This window comes from Caretta caretta, chromosome 16 (assembly GCF_965140235.1).
Source record: "Caretta caretta isolate rCarCar2 chromosome 16, rCarCar1.hap1, whole genome shotgun sequence".
Lineage (NCBI taxonomy): Eukaryota > Metazoa > Chordata > Testudines > Cheloniidae > Caretta > Caretta caretta.
Window position 1 is genome coordinate 11,543,725 of NC_134221.1, and position 13,188 is coordinate 11,556,912.

The 13,188-nt window shown below is 45.4% G+C and overlaps 1 long non-coding RNA gene across 1 annotated transcript; it reads left to right on the forward strand.

Moving 5' to 3' along the window:
- The first annotated feature begins 2,502 nt into the window (after positions 1–2,502).
- Positions 2,503–6,886, forward strand: LOC125623307 (uncharacterized). The gene is made up of 4 exons (XR_007352965.2): positions 2,503–2,588; positions 2,999–3,099; positions 3,184–3,259; positions 6,283–6,886. It is a non-coding gene; the product is annotated as an uncharacterized LOC125623307 (long non-coding RNA).
- Positions 6,887–13,188: the final 6,302 nt, after the last annotated feature.

Consider the following 13,188-nt stretch of genomic DNA (forward strand, 5'->3'; position numbering starts at 1 on the left):
CAAAGGGATAGAACAGGAGAGTGGCTAAAGAAAAAACCCTCCAAGCGGCCATGGTTAACTCCTACGGGGGCCTATTTTCAAAAAGGCGCCCACCCTTTCCTAAGCACAAGCTATGTATACTAAACTTGCAGGTGCATTTTTGCATCCAGGAAACAAATTATGGGAGCAAATTGAATTACTTTTGCCTGTCTGTGTGATGGCTCATTGGTGCATCTTCGCTCATTAGAGAAGCAAGCACTCACAATCGCACTCACAGTTTCATTTATAGACACTAAAGTGCAGGCACAAAGTTGGCAGGTGCAACTTGCACTTCCACACAAGGAAGCCAGGCTTCAGCCTGGTTGAAAATGTTGCCCATTAACTTAGATACACTATGGTGGATATCCTGAATTAAGCCCCTCTCTCTGCTCTCCATATACTCAGCTCCTTTGGAGCATTACTTCTATATAATACTAATAACTATTAAGATGCAGTATAGCTTCATGGCCAGAGCACAGGATTACGCGACCTGGGGTTTTATTTCAGCTCTGCCACTGACTTTCTCTGTGACCTTGGTCAAGTCACTTAACCTCTCTATTCTCCATTTGTAAGCCTGGTCTGTGATAGGTGACAAAGGCCACATCCACAACATAATAAATAGACAGTCTCTTACTAGCACTCCTGTATCACACCTTTATTGAAGTGATCATTCAACTCTCTAGATATTTACAGGAACTTTCCCCAAACTTCCAGAGTCTGCAAAATTAGGATGAGACTTCAATGGAATGTGATTTCTCACAAGATTTCTGATCTACCTGAATCATGATACTACCTTGATCATGATATTTCAGTCCTTCCACTTTCAGCTGGATCCAAGAAGTACACTGCCAGACAGAGATGAAAAATAATGTACAAAGGGGAGTGAAATTCATTAACCCTCTCCCAGCAGTCTGGTTTGTATTTGGTTTGGGGTTTTGTTCACAGGTTTGGTGCAGTACTTACCCATCAGAATGGAATCACCCATTTCTAGTACAGATGGCTAGGTTGCTAAATATAGGGGACAGATAGTGCCATTATGGCACAGACCTGGGCTTTGGAGTGATATGACTCTGCCATGTCACTAACGGAGCTGTGGAAGTCACAATGCTTCCCCAGGCTCACAGGCATGGAGGGAGATTTATCCACAATACCACTCCTTAGAAGGGAGCAAGGTACCTTCTCTTCCATTGCAAGGCAGTCCCACAGGCTATGCCTAGGGATAGATCCACTGTCCCAGCTTCCTAGCTTGAGCACTAGGAGGAGGCTATCATGAAGCAGTCCCTCTGATCCTTGCATCCGTTTTATGCACATGAGTAAAGGACACAATAAGCCAGCAGTAAGGAGACTTTAAAGTCTTTGCTAAGGCCCCGATCCTGCAAAGATTTAGGCATGGACTTAATTTTACACACATGCATAAGTCTTTAGGTTCACTGAAGTCAACCGGACTATTCACAATGGTTAAGTTAAGCCTACGTGTAAGGCTTTTCAGGATTGAGGCCTAAGTGAGTTGTTTAAAATATGTTCCTCTCCTTATTCCATGTGTCAGATCCACCCCTCCGCACCTGTATTAAAACTCCATGGCTACCGTTACGTGTGTGCTCAACTGAAATAAAGCCTGACCGGGAAAGTGTAAGCAATCCTGAGGATGCTTATAGCACCTGAGGCAAACCCCCATGTGCTGTGTGTATGGTGAAACCAGCACTCTGTGTGCCCTATAGCTGGGTATCAGCTAGGTATATGGCTATGTAATTATAGTGCAATTAAATTTAATAGCTTTGTTAACAGCTAAACTGCAGGAGAGTTTGTCTACGAATTTTTGTAGTGAGATTATTAACCTTTTGATAGCGCTGCACATCTATTTACATTTTATATGCTGTCTCCTAAAATTATATTTACATTTTGTATGTAGGGCTATAAAAATTATCTTTAGTTTATAAAGCACTTATATTCTGCACGGGAATAAGAGGAAATACCTCCTGCGCTACAAGGACTTGCCCTATATTCTAGTCCCCAGAAGGGAAATCAGTGTTTGGGCTTATGAGCTGGGGAGCCCTGTGGTGGCAGTTCTCAGCCTTTCCCTCAGGGGGAGACGTGTGGAGCAATTGTGACTGGTTGGGCAAAGATGTATGGTGGAGCCGATTAGTTGCAGAGGGAAATAGAAAAAGAAGACACTGCTGTGATGTGGCTGCATGGCCTAAGCATAGCTCTGAGATCCATAATCGTCTGCTAGCTGGTCCCATCTCTGCTGCTGACAGGCTACACAGCCTGGGGTGAGTCATTTACTCCCAGATATTCAAAAGCGGCCTTTAATTTTGAGTGCCTCCATTTTGAGGGGACCAGACTGAGCCAATGCAGGAGTAAGCACAGATGAATGTGCTGGAGGCTATCACCAAACGGATTGTGGGAGGACAGTAGCACATACTCTAAATTAACCTGTCATAAAAAAATGATTCCTCCCTACCAGCGAATCCAGGGCTCTTCTAGGATCTCTGGAGATTCAGTGGAGTATAGCTCAGAGCACCAGCCTTCTGCGGCACTTTAAAATGTGATGAATTTCCACCCACAGCCTGGTTAGTGAGTTAAGCTTTGCAGTTTGACTTTAATATTTGGGGTGGGGATCTCTCTCTATCTATCTATCTACACACATACACATCAATTCTCTATGCAGTGCTAGGGGTATATATTAATACATCTTCATTTCTTTTTTATGAATGTTGATTTCTGATTTTGTACCTTTGCATCCAGTTGAGCTTTCACTGTAAATTCCTAGAATTCTGCCCTTTCTGTCATCCTGGGCTTTGTTTTTCTGTTTTATCTTTTCAGCTTCCTAATGATCTTTTAATGAGATGTCAATTAGCAATGCAAAATAGGACGAGCAGACATTGAGGGATTGTTGTACCTGGTATATTACAGTCATTCTGATCTTAATAACTCTTTTTCCCTTTGTGTCTTTCTTGTCTTATAAAATCTACCATTTAAGGATCTGATGCTGCACAGATTTACAGATGTAGCTAATGTTAGTCACATGGTTAGCAGCCCTGGCAGCAAGGCGGCATGATCTAGTAGACAGAACTTTGGCCGGTGAGTCCTGGGTTCTGTTGCCACCTCTCCCAATTACCTACTGTATGACCTTGGGTAAATTATTTTAACCTTTCTGTGCCTCAGTTTCACCAGCTATAAAATGGGAGCAGTAATTGGTGGAATGCTTTGAAATCGATGGATGAGATGTGCTACATAAGAGGTAAGCATTTTATCATGAAGTCATGATCAAACGCACAGTCTGCACTGCACTTGCCACGAAAGGTTCATCTCAGCTGCTATTTTGACTTGTGGCTGGATGGTAATGCGGTGGCTAAACCTCCAGCAGCTCAGGTGCAAATTCATTTCAGACTGTGGGTTTGAGAGGGTAGAGGGAGGCTCATTTTAAAGTTTTCTGCAGAGCTCCTTGTGGAACAGCTTTTGGGATTGGGAGGTGTGGGGAGGAGGGTCTTGAGGGGATTCTGTTTCATATGCTTTTAGAAATACTATTGGTCTTAAGATTTGCAATGACACAGCATTTTTAAAGCAGAAATTTATGTGGTGTTCTCTTAAGCAAACCCCCTGTGTAAGCATAATAGGGTATGTAGACCCCAATCATGGAGCAGCAAGAAAAGGGTTAATACCTGTCTCTTGAGTAGATGAAATACTGCAGCTGCAGGCCCCAAACACAGAGTTTGTCCATTAAAGTTTGGCCAGGCCCAGCTGTGATGAATTAGAGTAATACCAGCCCCGACCCCTCCTAGCACACTATAAGGCAGTTGCTCTGAGTAGCCTGGCTTAGTTGTCAGTATGGACAGCATTTACTGGTAGGAAGAAGGAAATGATATTTTAGGGTGGTGGCTGGCTGGGAAAATTCTTTTGTTGGGGTATGATTCTGGCTGCACAAAGCCATGTTGGTTTGTTCTGTCTGAAGCTGAGTTGTAGGAAGCCTTTTTGAACTCTTAGTTTGATACGTTGACTATAGAGTGGTCACCTTTTCTTCCCCAAAAGCCTCACTCCCACCCACTGATCAACTCTCTGGGCTCTTGTTCTGAAGTATTACCTGGCCAGCCACTTCTAGCTTTTATAAGTAGTAGTTTGATCAATCAAAGCCCTAAGCAATTCATAAACCCTGTTTCAATACTTCTGCCCAAGCCTTAATTGGTAGTGTCTTGTGATAGTGCCCGGGTGCTGGGGTGATCAGCCTACAAGAAATATGTACGGAGTGAGATGTATCCAGGCCCTTCCAATGGGAATTCCCATAAGTTATTAGATGCACTACTATCCCCTGTCTTTCAATTTGGGGAAATGCAGCATCTGGCATTGATAGGAAAAACTCTGGTTGCACCTAAGTTGTAAGCAGGCCCAGTGCCCTGTTTAAAAAATTATGCCAAGTATCCTGACTTCACATGCTAGGGAGGATAAATACACTGGATTGAGATGGAACGAGAGGAGTTTACTACCCCTTTCACATACTTATTTTACTTCCCAAGCATCAGAGACCAAAACAGAAAGGCTCCTACAGAGTGAAGTCATGAATCTTAACGATTTGGGACAGAGTAACAGTTAGAGCTAGTCCAACTCTTTTCCCCTTCATAAAACATAAAGAGTTCAGGTAGACATCTTTCATAGAGCTTGTCCTCACCGCAACAGTTAGCTTGAGTTAGTACGTTCTCGTTACTTCGCTTGTGCCAGCTCAGCCATGCTAGGGGTTTGTCTGTGCTGGGAATGCTGTAGCACTTCATTGTAGACGCTCTCTACAGCCCTGGGAGAGGCTCTCCTGTCGGTGGAGGTAATCCACCTTCCCGAGAGGCGGTAGCCAAGCTCGACAGAAGAATTCTTCCATTGACCTGGCGCTATTTATACCGTGGGGGTTAGGTCAGCTTAACTGTGTAGCTCAGGGATGTGGATTTTTCGCACCCCTGAGCAATGTAGCTGGGTCAACCTAACTTCACAGTGTAGACGAGGCCTAGCTAACAGAGGAGCTGCACAGGGGGATTTGGAGCAGCAACTGATGAGTTGTTGTAACTCAGCCTGCTGCAACCCTACGACATTCCTCGCTCCAGCCTCAGCAGCGCTCAAGTTCTAATGTTAACCCCTACTCTCCGTGGACCAGCTAGCTCAGGCTCAAAGCACCACTTAACTCAAGATGGAGATTTTTGTGTGTGGACAGGAGTCAGGTTACAGGCAAAACTCAGGTTATACCTAGAGCTAATACTGCATTGAAACAAGCCCATATTTGACTAGTGTATGGATTTTTTATTGGACTGGGTGGGGGGGACTACTCTTGGCAAACTTATTCCATAGCCAAATTAAATAACAGCTATTCATATGATAGGGAATATCCTACATTGGCCAGAAGCTGGGCAAGATGTCACAATGGCAGGGGAATGGGGGTGGTGAGGGGAAGAAGGGAGTTAGTATCAGAAACAGGGCAGCATGAATGCAGAAGTATGCAATGCAAGTAGGACTCGTTGCCTGGCTGTGATGGCGCCTTGGATCCAGAGGAAGTCTTAGAAATACAAAACTGCATCCTGCAAAAGACTCCAGGGCACATGTAAAACAGTTCCATAGCAGCTGAATGCCAAACAAGTACTAGAGACATCACCTCTGACCCCACTGTTCATGTGAATAATGATGTGACTGTGATTTTAATGGACTCAGTGATAGGGAATTTCTGAAAGATGGAGACAGGGGTCGTGCTGACGACTGTCCCACTGCACTTCTGAACCACAGGATAATTTCCCTGTGGATTTGGGTTGACCTGAATTTGTCTTCAGTCTCTTTATTTGTGAAGCAAATGGAAGGAACATTGTGTCATTGCTCCTCTGACGCATTCCTGTCTTAACTGCACTTGTGGAATTTTCAGAGGGTCTTAACATATACACCCCATAAAATTTGGTTTTCCCCATAATGTACAGTGACATGTTAATAAATCACCCTGAAAAATAAATATGCAGATCCGTTAGTGGAGAGCGTTGTGGGGAATAAACCTTTTGTAATTGATAAATAATCTCATCAGAATCAATAGCTGGCAGAAGAACCTGTAAAGTGAGTCTGAATCATATATGAGTGCTCCAGAATGATCGATGACTTGAAAACAAGCCCCGAGTATCAGCCAAGTGTATAAATTATAGCTTTAATATTAGAGAGAGAGTCAGTGATCTGAACCAAAATCTACTAGTGGCAAGCGCTGGCCATTTGGCTTGTGTCACAAGCACTAACCCATTCCTTCTTCACGTTTAGATCGACACACCGGTAAAGTATGTTCGGCTGAGTTGGGAGCGTCTACCATGAAATGCAGTGACAGGCTGAGTTGCTTTATCATGACTGCAGTAGGCCTGTGAAGTGCTGTAACTAGAATAATGAAGATATGAAACACATGGAAAGAGGGTGCAGTATTGGACCTTTGGGATATATTTCTACATGTGCACAATTAATTCCAATAGCTCTGCCAGTGATTGGTGGCAGCCCGTAGAGAGAGCAGGCTGCAGCAGCTCTTGTTACGTGATGTCCAGAGGGAACTGATATATAGAGTGAAATAATCGAACTCTCCTTTCAAGCTTTGAAATCTGGGGATGAAGTTAGTCATTGCAACTGAGATTGTACTGTCTAGTATTTTCAATATTTCTATATTCTTTCTGTAGATATAATGCCCATTTTATATGTATGTGTATGTGTGTGTATATATATATATATATATGTATATGTATATAGCTAGCTAAGTAGCTAAAAGACAGATGTAGAAATGCACTACACAAACATAAGAAGGTACCGCATCTCAGATTCTGTGTTGGGCAACTCAGTTGTCATAAAAATACCAATAAGAAACAGTGGAAGGATGTTTGACTGCTGGAATGCCTCTTGTTTCTCTTTCATTATTTTTAATAAAAGGAGATGGTGCTGAAAAATTGTGTTTCTCTGGTTATTTTCCCCAAGAGATGCTTTATAAAGCACAGTATACATAGCAGACCATGTTGCAAGCAAATACCATATTAAGTGAATATAGTTAGAAAAAGCCAGTAATGAAAATGAACAGGGTGTGTGTGTGTGTGTGTGTGTGTATGTGTGTATTTGCCTTAGAGAAATAGTTCTCAATAGGGATTTAGTAGCAGCCTTGGAAACAGCGGTGGGGGGAAAAATGTTGCTGACATAATGCAAGGAACTTTTCTAAATCCTGGTATTTCATCGTCAGTAACAAGGATATTGGAAAGAACTTTGGATGGCCTGTGATCAGACTTCTCCTGTGGAACCTGGCTGTCAGTAGGTGATGGACACTCTGCTTGTGTTTAGAGTCCATCATTCAGCAAAGTGTGTGAATGCGTGCTTAATTATAGCACATGTTTAAGTCCCACTGATTTAAGGCCCTGATTCAGCATGTTCCTTATGCTCTTTCCTGAGTCTGGATGCTTTCCTGAATCAGGGCTTGAGTGCTTTGCTAAACAGGGATGAAATTAAGCATGTACTTAAGTTAAAACATGTGCACAATCAGGGTTTCAATCCCCTTCTGATTCATTTGAGTTGTGCGGCTCAGATAGTCCCAAAACCGTGAGCCAACGTGCTATAAATTGTTATACACCCCTCTCTCCTGAGAATAGCTCTGTTCTACTCCCAGCAGGCTACAGGACACCCCTTTACCTTGAATATCTTCTGGTGGATATGACAGCACCTTCAACCATCCCTCCATCCCTGTCTCGAGGCCGGGGATAGTTGTCTTCTTCCCCCTCACAGACTTTCAGTAGTGGCCAATCCCACCTTTTTACCTGTTTGGGAGCCTCCATTACGCCCTCTTCCTTCCTAGTTCTTGGATGGTTCTTCCACCCTCCCTTTGTTCAGCAGCAGGGCAGGAATCAACCTGTCCCTACTGCTTTCTGCTGCACGGTGATCCCAGGTGCCACGCAAGGGGCCTTAAGCTGACTCACGGATCCCAGCCTGTCTGTGATGTTGACAGCACTTGGCTCTCTTCCGTCCTGCAGCTGCCCAGAGAGGTGGTGGAGAGGGGAAAGTCACCCCTCCACAGAAGAAATGGGGAGGATGGGGAAGCAGTTATGCCAAGCCTCCCACCCTCACAAAAGGAAAGATGGGGGATGTGAGCACCTGTTACCACCTCACAACCTTGAAGAGCTCAGGATGGGGGGCCAGCTTCACTCCAGCCCTGGAGGAGTGAAGCAGAAAGGGTGTGTGCAGGAGAGAAGGGATTGCAGACCCCCAGAAAACTTCTGACGTAACATAGGGGGTGTCACTGGGCTTGCTGGTTAGGAAGCGTTGTGGGGAGTGCTGGGATGGTTTGCAGCGATGCAAAACCAGCCCGAAAGTCTGTCCAGGCTCACAAACCTTTCAGCGAACCAAGGCCAAACTTTGGGTTCTCAGCAAAACCCAGAAAGAAGTAAACTTAGCCTGCCTTGGGAGCATTTACTTGTCCAGCATTTCAAGCTAATGAGTTCCAGGCTCAAGGCACTGCGGTTCATGGATCCTGATTGAATGTAATCAGGCTCATAGAAGAAAAACGTCAATGGGCCCGATCTTACCTGCAGTGGTAGGGACACAAGTGCCATCAGCTGAAAAGGCTCCTCTGTCGAAAGGAGAAAGGGGCCTCCTTTAGAAAAAAGGCTGCCAAAGTGGGACACTTTCTGGATGCACAGCGAGCTCCAGCAGCCCCAGGATAAACCTGAACTGCAAAGATAAGGTTGCATTGTTTCCATTGCTGCTGGATGGGACGGTCGGTTGGTTGGCTGGCTGGTTTTGTTTGTTTGTTTGTTAGTTTTTTAGAAGCCATCATGTTGAGTTCCTTTCTTTCTTTCTTTTTCTCCCCCAGGGGGTTTGAATCCTAGGCTCATCTGCCTCCTCCTTGCTGTTATCATTCCGGCATCAGCTGTTAATGCCTGTATGAACAACAGCAACAAAACCTGTGGAGGGGAAGAAAAGAAAAGCCGCCCCCAAAACCAACCAGAACTTCTGTTTCTTGTTGAGTAACCATATTCCACGATGCATGGCAAGCAGACATTAAATTCTCACTCGACTCAGAGGCAAACCATTATTCTGTAATTTTGTATGTAAATAAGATGTATTAGGAAGCCGCTCAAGCAATTAATTAAACAGCTGTTACAGAATAAGTGATAAAGGAAATGGGGGCGGGGGATGAATATGCAGAATTTCACTTGCACGAGCGTCAATATGCTCCCCCCCTCCCCCTGTTCCTGTGTAGATCACACTCACAACACCCTTCTTATTTAATGTCAATGGCTCTGGATGTCAGGAGGGGGGTGTTTTTCTGCTCTCTTTGTGTCACTGGGTTGTATAGTTCTGACTTCCTTGCTGCGATGGGAGAGGGTATAGGGGCTGCTGTGCTTAAGGGCGCCGCATGAGCTAGTGTAATGAACTGTGGCTGAGTGCGTACAGGCCAGGCCGTCTTCAGCAGGCCCTTCAGCACTGATGCCACCAGCCCATATTTCTTTAGTGAGGGAAGCAACTTCATTAGCTGTTAGCAAGTAGCAGTCTTTCATCCTTACCGGGACCAGTAACTAGAGGGAGACGTTGACACTAAGCCAGTGGGTTATACCAGTCTTTTTGATGTCCCCACATGACTCTTTGGCAGGAGAGATGCCTGCAGTTTATCACCCAGGCCTCGTGTTAGATGTAGAAACTACTCTGGAGGTGACCATCTTGACTGGCCGCAAGGGATTGGAGTAGACAACCCACATCCTATCTCCTTTTCCCATTGGCCTTGAACATGCAGCTTTGCATTGTCACCCTTCTGTGCTAGGGGGTGCAGAAGTCAAATGTAAATGCAGACAAGGAGAACTAGACACAGTCCAAGGTACGGAGCAGAGGCCTCCTACCCTTTGCACAGCTGCTCCCTTACTTGCAAGAGTGTAGGATGATAAATAGGGAGGGATACGGGTGGCGACTAGGTGCGGTTGAGGAGATGTGGATTTGTGCATGATCTTGAGCATGATAATAGGGTGTTTAGCTACAGCACTCTTCTCTTAGCCCTTGCTATAACTACTAGGTGGGAGTAACCTGTTGGCCATGCACCAGCTCTCTCACTAATACAGGATCAGGCTCCCCCATGCTGCTCATCCCTTCCGACCATGTGCCTAGAGTTGGACACCTACTACCACAGCACCTCGGGCCCCCCACCAAGATCGGGGCCCCATGGTGATAGGCACTGCACAGACACATAGTAAGAGTCTGTCCGTGCCCTGAAGAGCTAACTAGCAAGACAGCCAGAGGGTGGGCAGGGAAGCAGAAGCAAAGGGAAGAGGAGCTACAGATCCATGGAAGAACTGGCTAAAGACCCCAGGTCTCGTGACTCACACTGGGCCATTCTCTCATTCACCCATGTTGTAGTCAATAACCACGTTCCATCAGTGCCTCAGGAGCAGGCTTCCGATTGCTCTTTCCTCTGTCTCATTTGGGGAGGAGGGATACCTCAGTGGTTTGAGCATTGGCCTGCTAAACCCAGGGTTGTGATTTCAATCCCTGAGGGGGCCATTTAGGGATCTGGGGCAAAAATTGGGGATTGGTCCTGCTTTGAGCAGGGGGTTGGACTAGATGACCTCCTGAGGTCCCTTCCAACCCTGATATTCTATGATTCCATGTAGGAGACATGTCAGAGATGTAGCATGGGAGGGACTTTCCTGGTGCACCAGTTCACTAAAAAACTGCAGTAGTCAGCGAACGAGCCATCCAGGTATTTGTGACCTAAAGGTGGGGTGAGGGAAACAATGTGGAACCTTTTGCCTGCTCCGCAGCCTCCTCTGATGCTCGGGCTGAATTCTGCTCCTGCGCAGAGTACGTGCCTGAAGCTCCCATTGACTCGGCTGGGTCTTCCGCACATGGGCGCAGTTAGCCCTTAGGGTGTCTGGTGGCCTTCCGATCAATCCAAAGCAAATGAAAGACCAGGTTTAGTGTCCGGTCCGTGCTCCTCAATCATTTCTCATTCCCCTCACTGATGGACAGATCCCGCCCCAGGCTCACCTCATGCGCAGGTGCACACGGTGTTTTCCAAATGACCCTGCTATTTAAGTTGTCAATAGTCCTTCCATTGCAGCAGCTCCCTTGGCTCCTGTATTTGCAGGAGTTTATTTGCCAAGAGAACAGTCTGTACCACTTTTCCACTGCATGTCGGTAATGGTAACTCCATCTCTCAATGAGGTCCACACAGAGCAGAAGTCTCTCAGCCCCTAGGCTTCACTAGCAAGGAGAAGAGAGATGAATGCATCCATGGACCTTGAAAGGTAGAGCGAGCCTAGCAAATGTGTGGCTTAAGGGATGTGTTTGCAGGGAGAAATTCAACCCCTTTACAGAGGCCAGCACAAGGGATATGCATGGACCAATCAATGACCTATGGTACTGGATGCAAAAATGAGCTTAACAGACAGGGGGTGCTAGTGCAAGGGACTAGCCCAGTGATTCTCGAGCTGCAGCCCATGTGACATCCTCAGGGCCATACAGGGAGTAATGGCTGCATCCCACAATCGTAAATAGGTTGAGAACGACTGGACTAGCCTGACAGATGAGTGGTCTTCTCACAATACCCACAGCAATCTTACAAGATTTGGGAACATATTGTACCAAGTTCCCAGCCTTACTAAAGAAGAAGAGTTAGCTGCCTCTCCAGTGAAAAGAATTAGAGCCTTGACGAAATAAAGGATTGTTCTGGCTGGTCAAGGAAAGTAATTTTAATTTGCAGCGTTCAGCTTCCAACTGTTCAACAATCGCATGAGGTTAACTATGTCAAACTGTGCCTCATTCGAAACACAAACACTTTGCACAGTCATTCTGTGTATGTCTCAGCTATTCTTAGAAGAAATCTTTTTTTTTTCCTGCATGTGAATTTAGTGTTGGTGCAGGGCAGACACCTGTCTGTCTAGACTATCAAATACTCAGTAAAGGTTCACCATTTATAGTCAGTGTCAAAATAGGATTGATTTGAACCCCTGACCTAAAGATGGAGCCCCTTCCCACGCCCTTGTGCTTTTCACTCCCTGATGAGAAAATGCTTCTCAATCCACAGCTGAGTCAAAAGATCTTTCTAGCCACATGAATCAGAATTTTAATTCTTTTTGAGGCTAGACTGTCTCAGCTTACATTTCATCTTTAAGCCTCCGTAAACAGGGGGAGGACAATGGCATACCTGGAATTGGGGTACCACTGTGTCTCCTTAACTCTCCAGCCTGGGCTGTCTCTCCCAATACTTGTCTAGCAACAAGCAGCAAACCCCTCCAGGTGATGTTATCACTCAGCACAACATTATATGGAGCCCCACACCCAGCTAGATTGCATGAATGCTCCCTGAGCTACTCATGTATCAGACAAAGGTACCAGAAAATCTCCCAAGCCCCCAGTCTTGCACCCCAGAGCTTTACCATTTTGCCCTGGTCAGAAGCCTGTCCAGCATAAATTTATTACCCAGTTTGCCCCTCCCTCAATGTGGTGCGGACATGCAAGAGAAGGCAGAAAGACTCCAGCGTATGCCACCAAATTAGCACCGTACTCAAGAAGAGGAGTAGGCCAAACTTTTCATTTCCCACAAGCCTCAGCAAGTCCATCTTGCTTCAAGCCACCTGGCCTCTTATTAACTCTCTCAAACAAGGGAAGGAGGTGTGGATTATTTTCCCCCTTCTCTCCACACTGGACAGTTATTCCAACAGCTGTCCTAGATACAGCAGATTTAATAACTGCAAATGAGAGGCATTTATCTCTGAAATAACTGTTGTGATAAAAAAAATGGTAAAATCAATGAATTCATTACCACATACCGACAGTAATACTTGGAAGAGAACAGGCATCTGCCGCTCTAAATGATTGCAGTCTAGTAGCATTTCAGCATTCGGGGAAACCTCTGTATGTCATGGAACATTTACAGCCTTTATCTGAAATCAAAATGGGCTAATAGGTGAAGGATGCCTTCTGCAAATGCCGCCACGAAACGCACCTGAACTGCCTGTGTTTTCCAATCTCAACTCATCGACAGTGATTGTACAGGAAATTATACCTGGAAAATCAGTTGCTCATATCTTCTAGGACAATGAGGGAGGGGTGATTAGAGAAATATTGTGGCATATACAAATCTCCATGCATACCAGTATTAAGCTTTAGTCCTGCAAAGGCTTTAATGTGTGCTTAACTTTACTATGTGCTGAACTT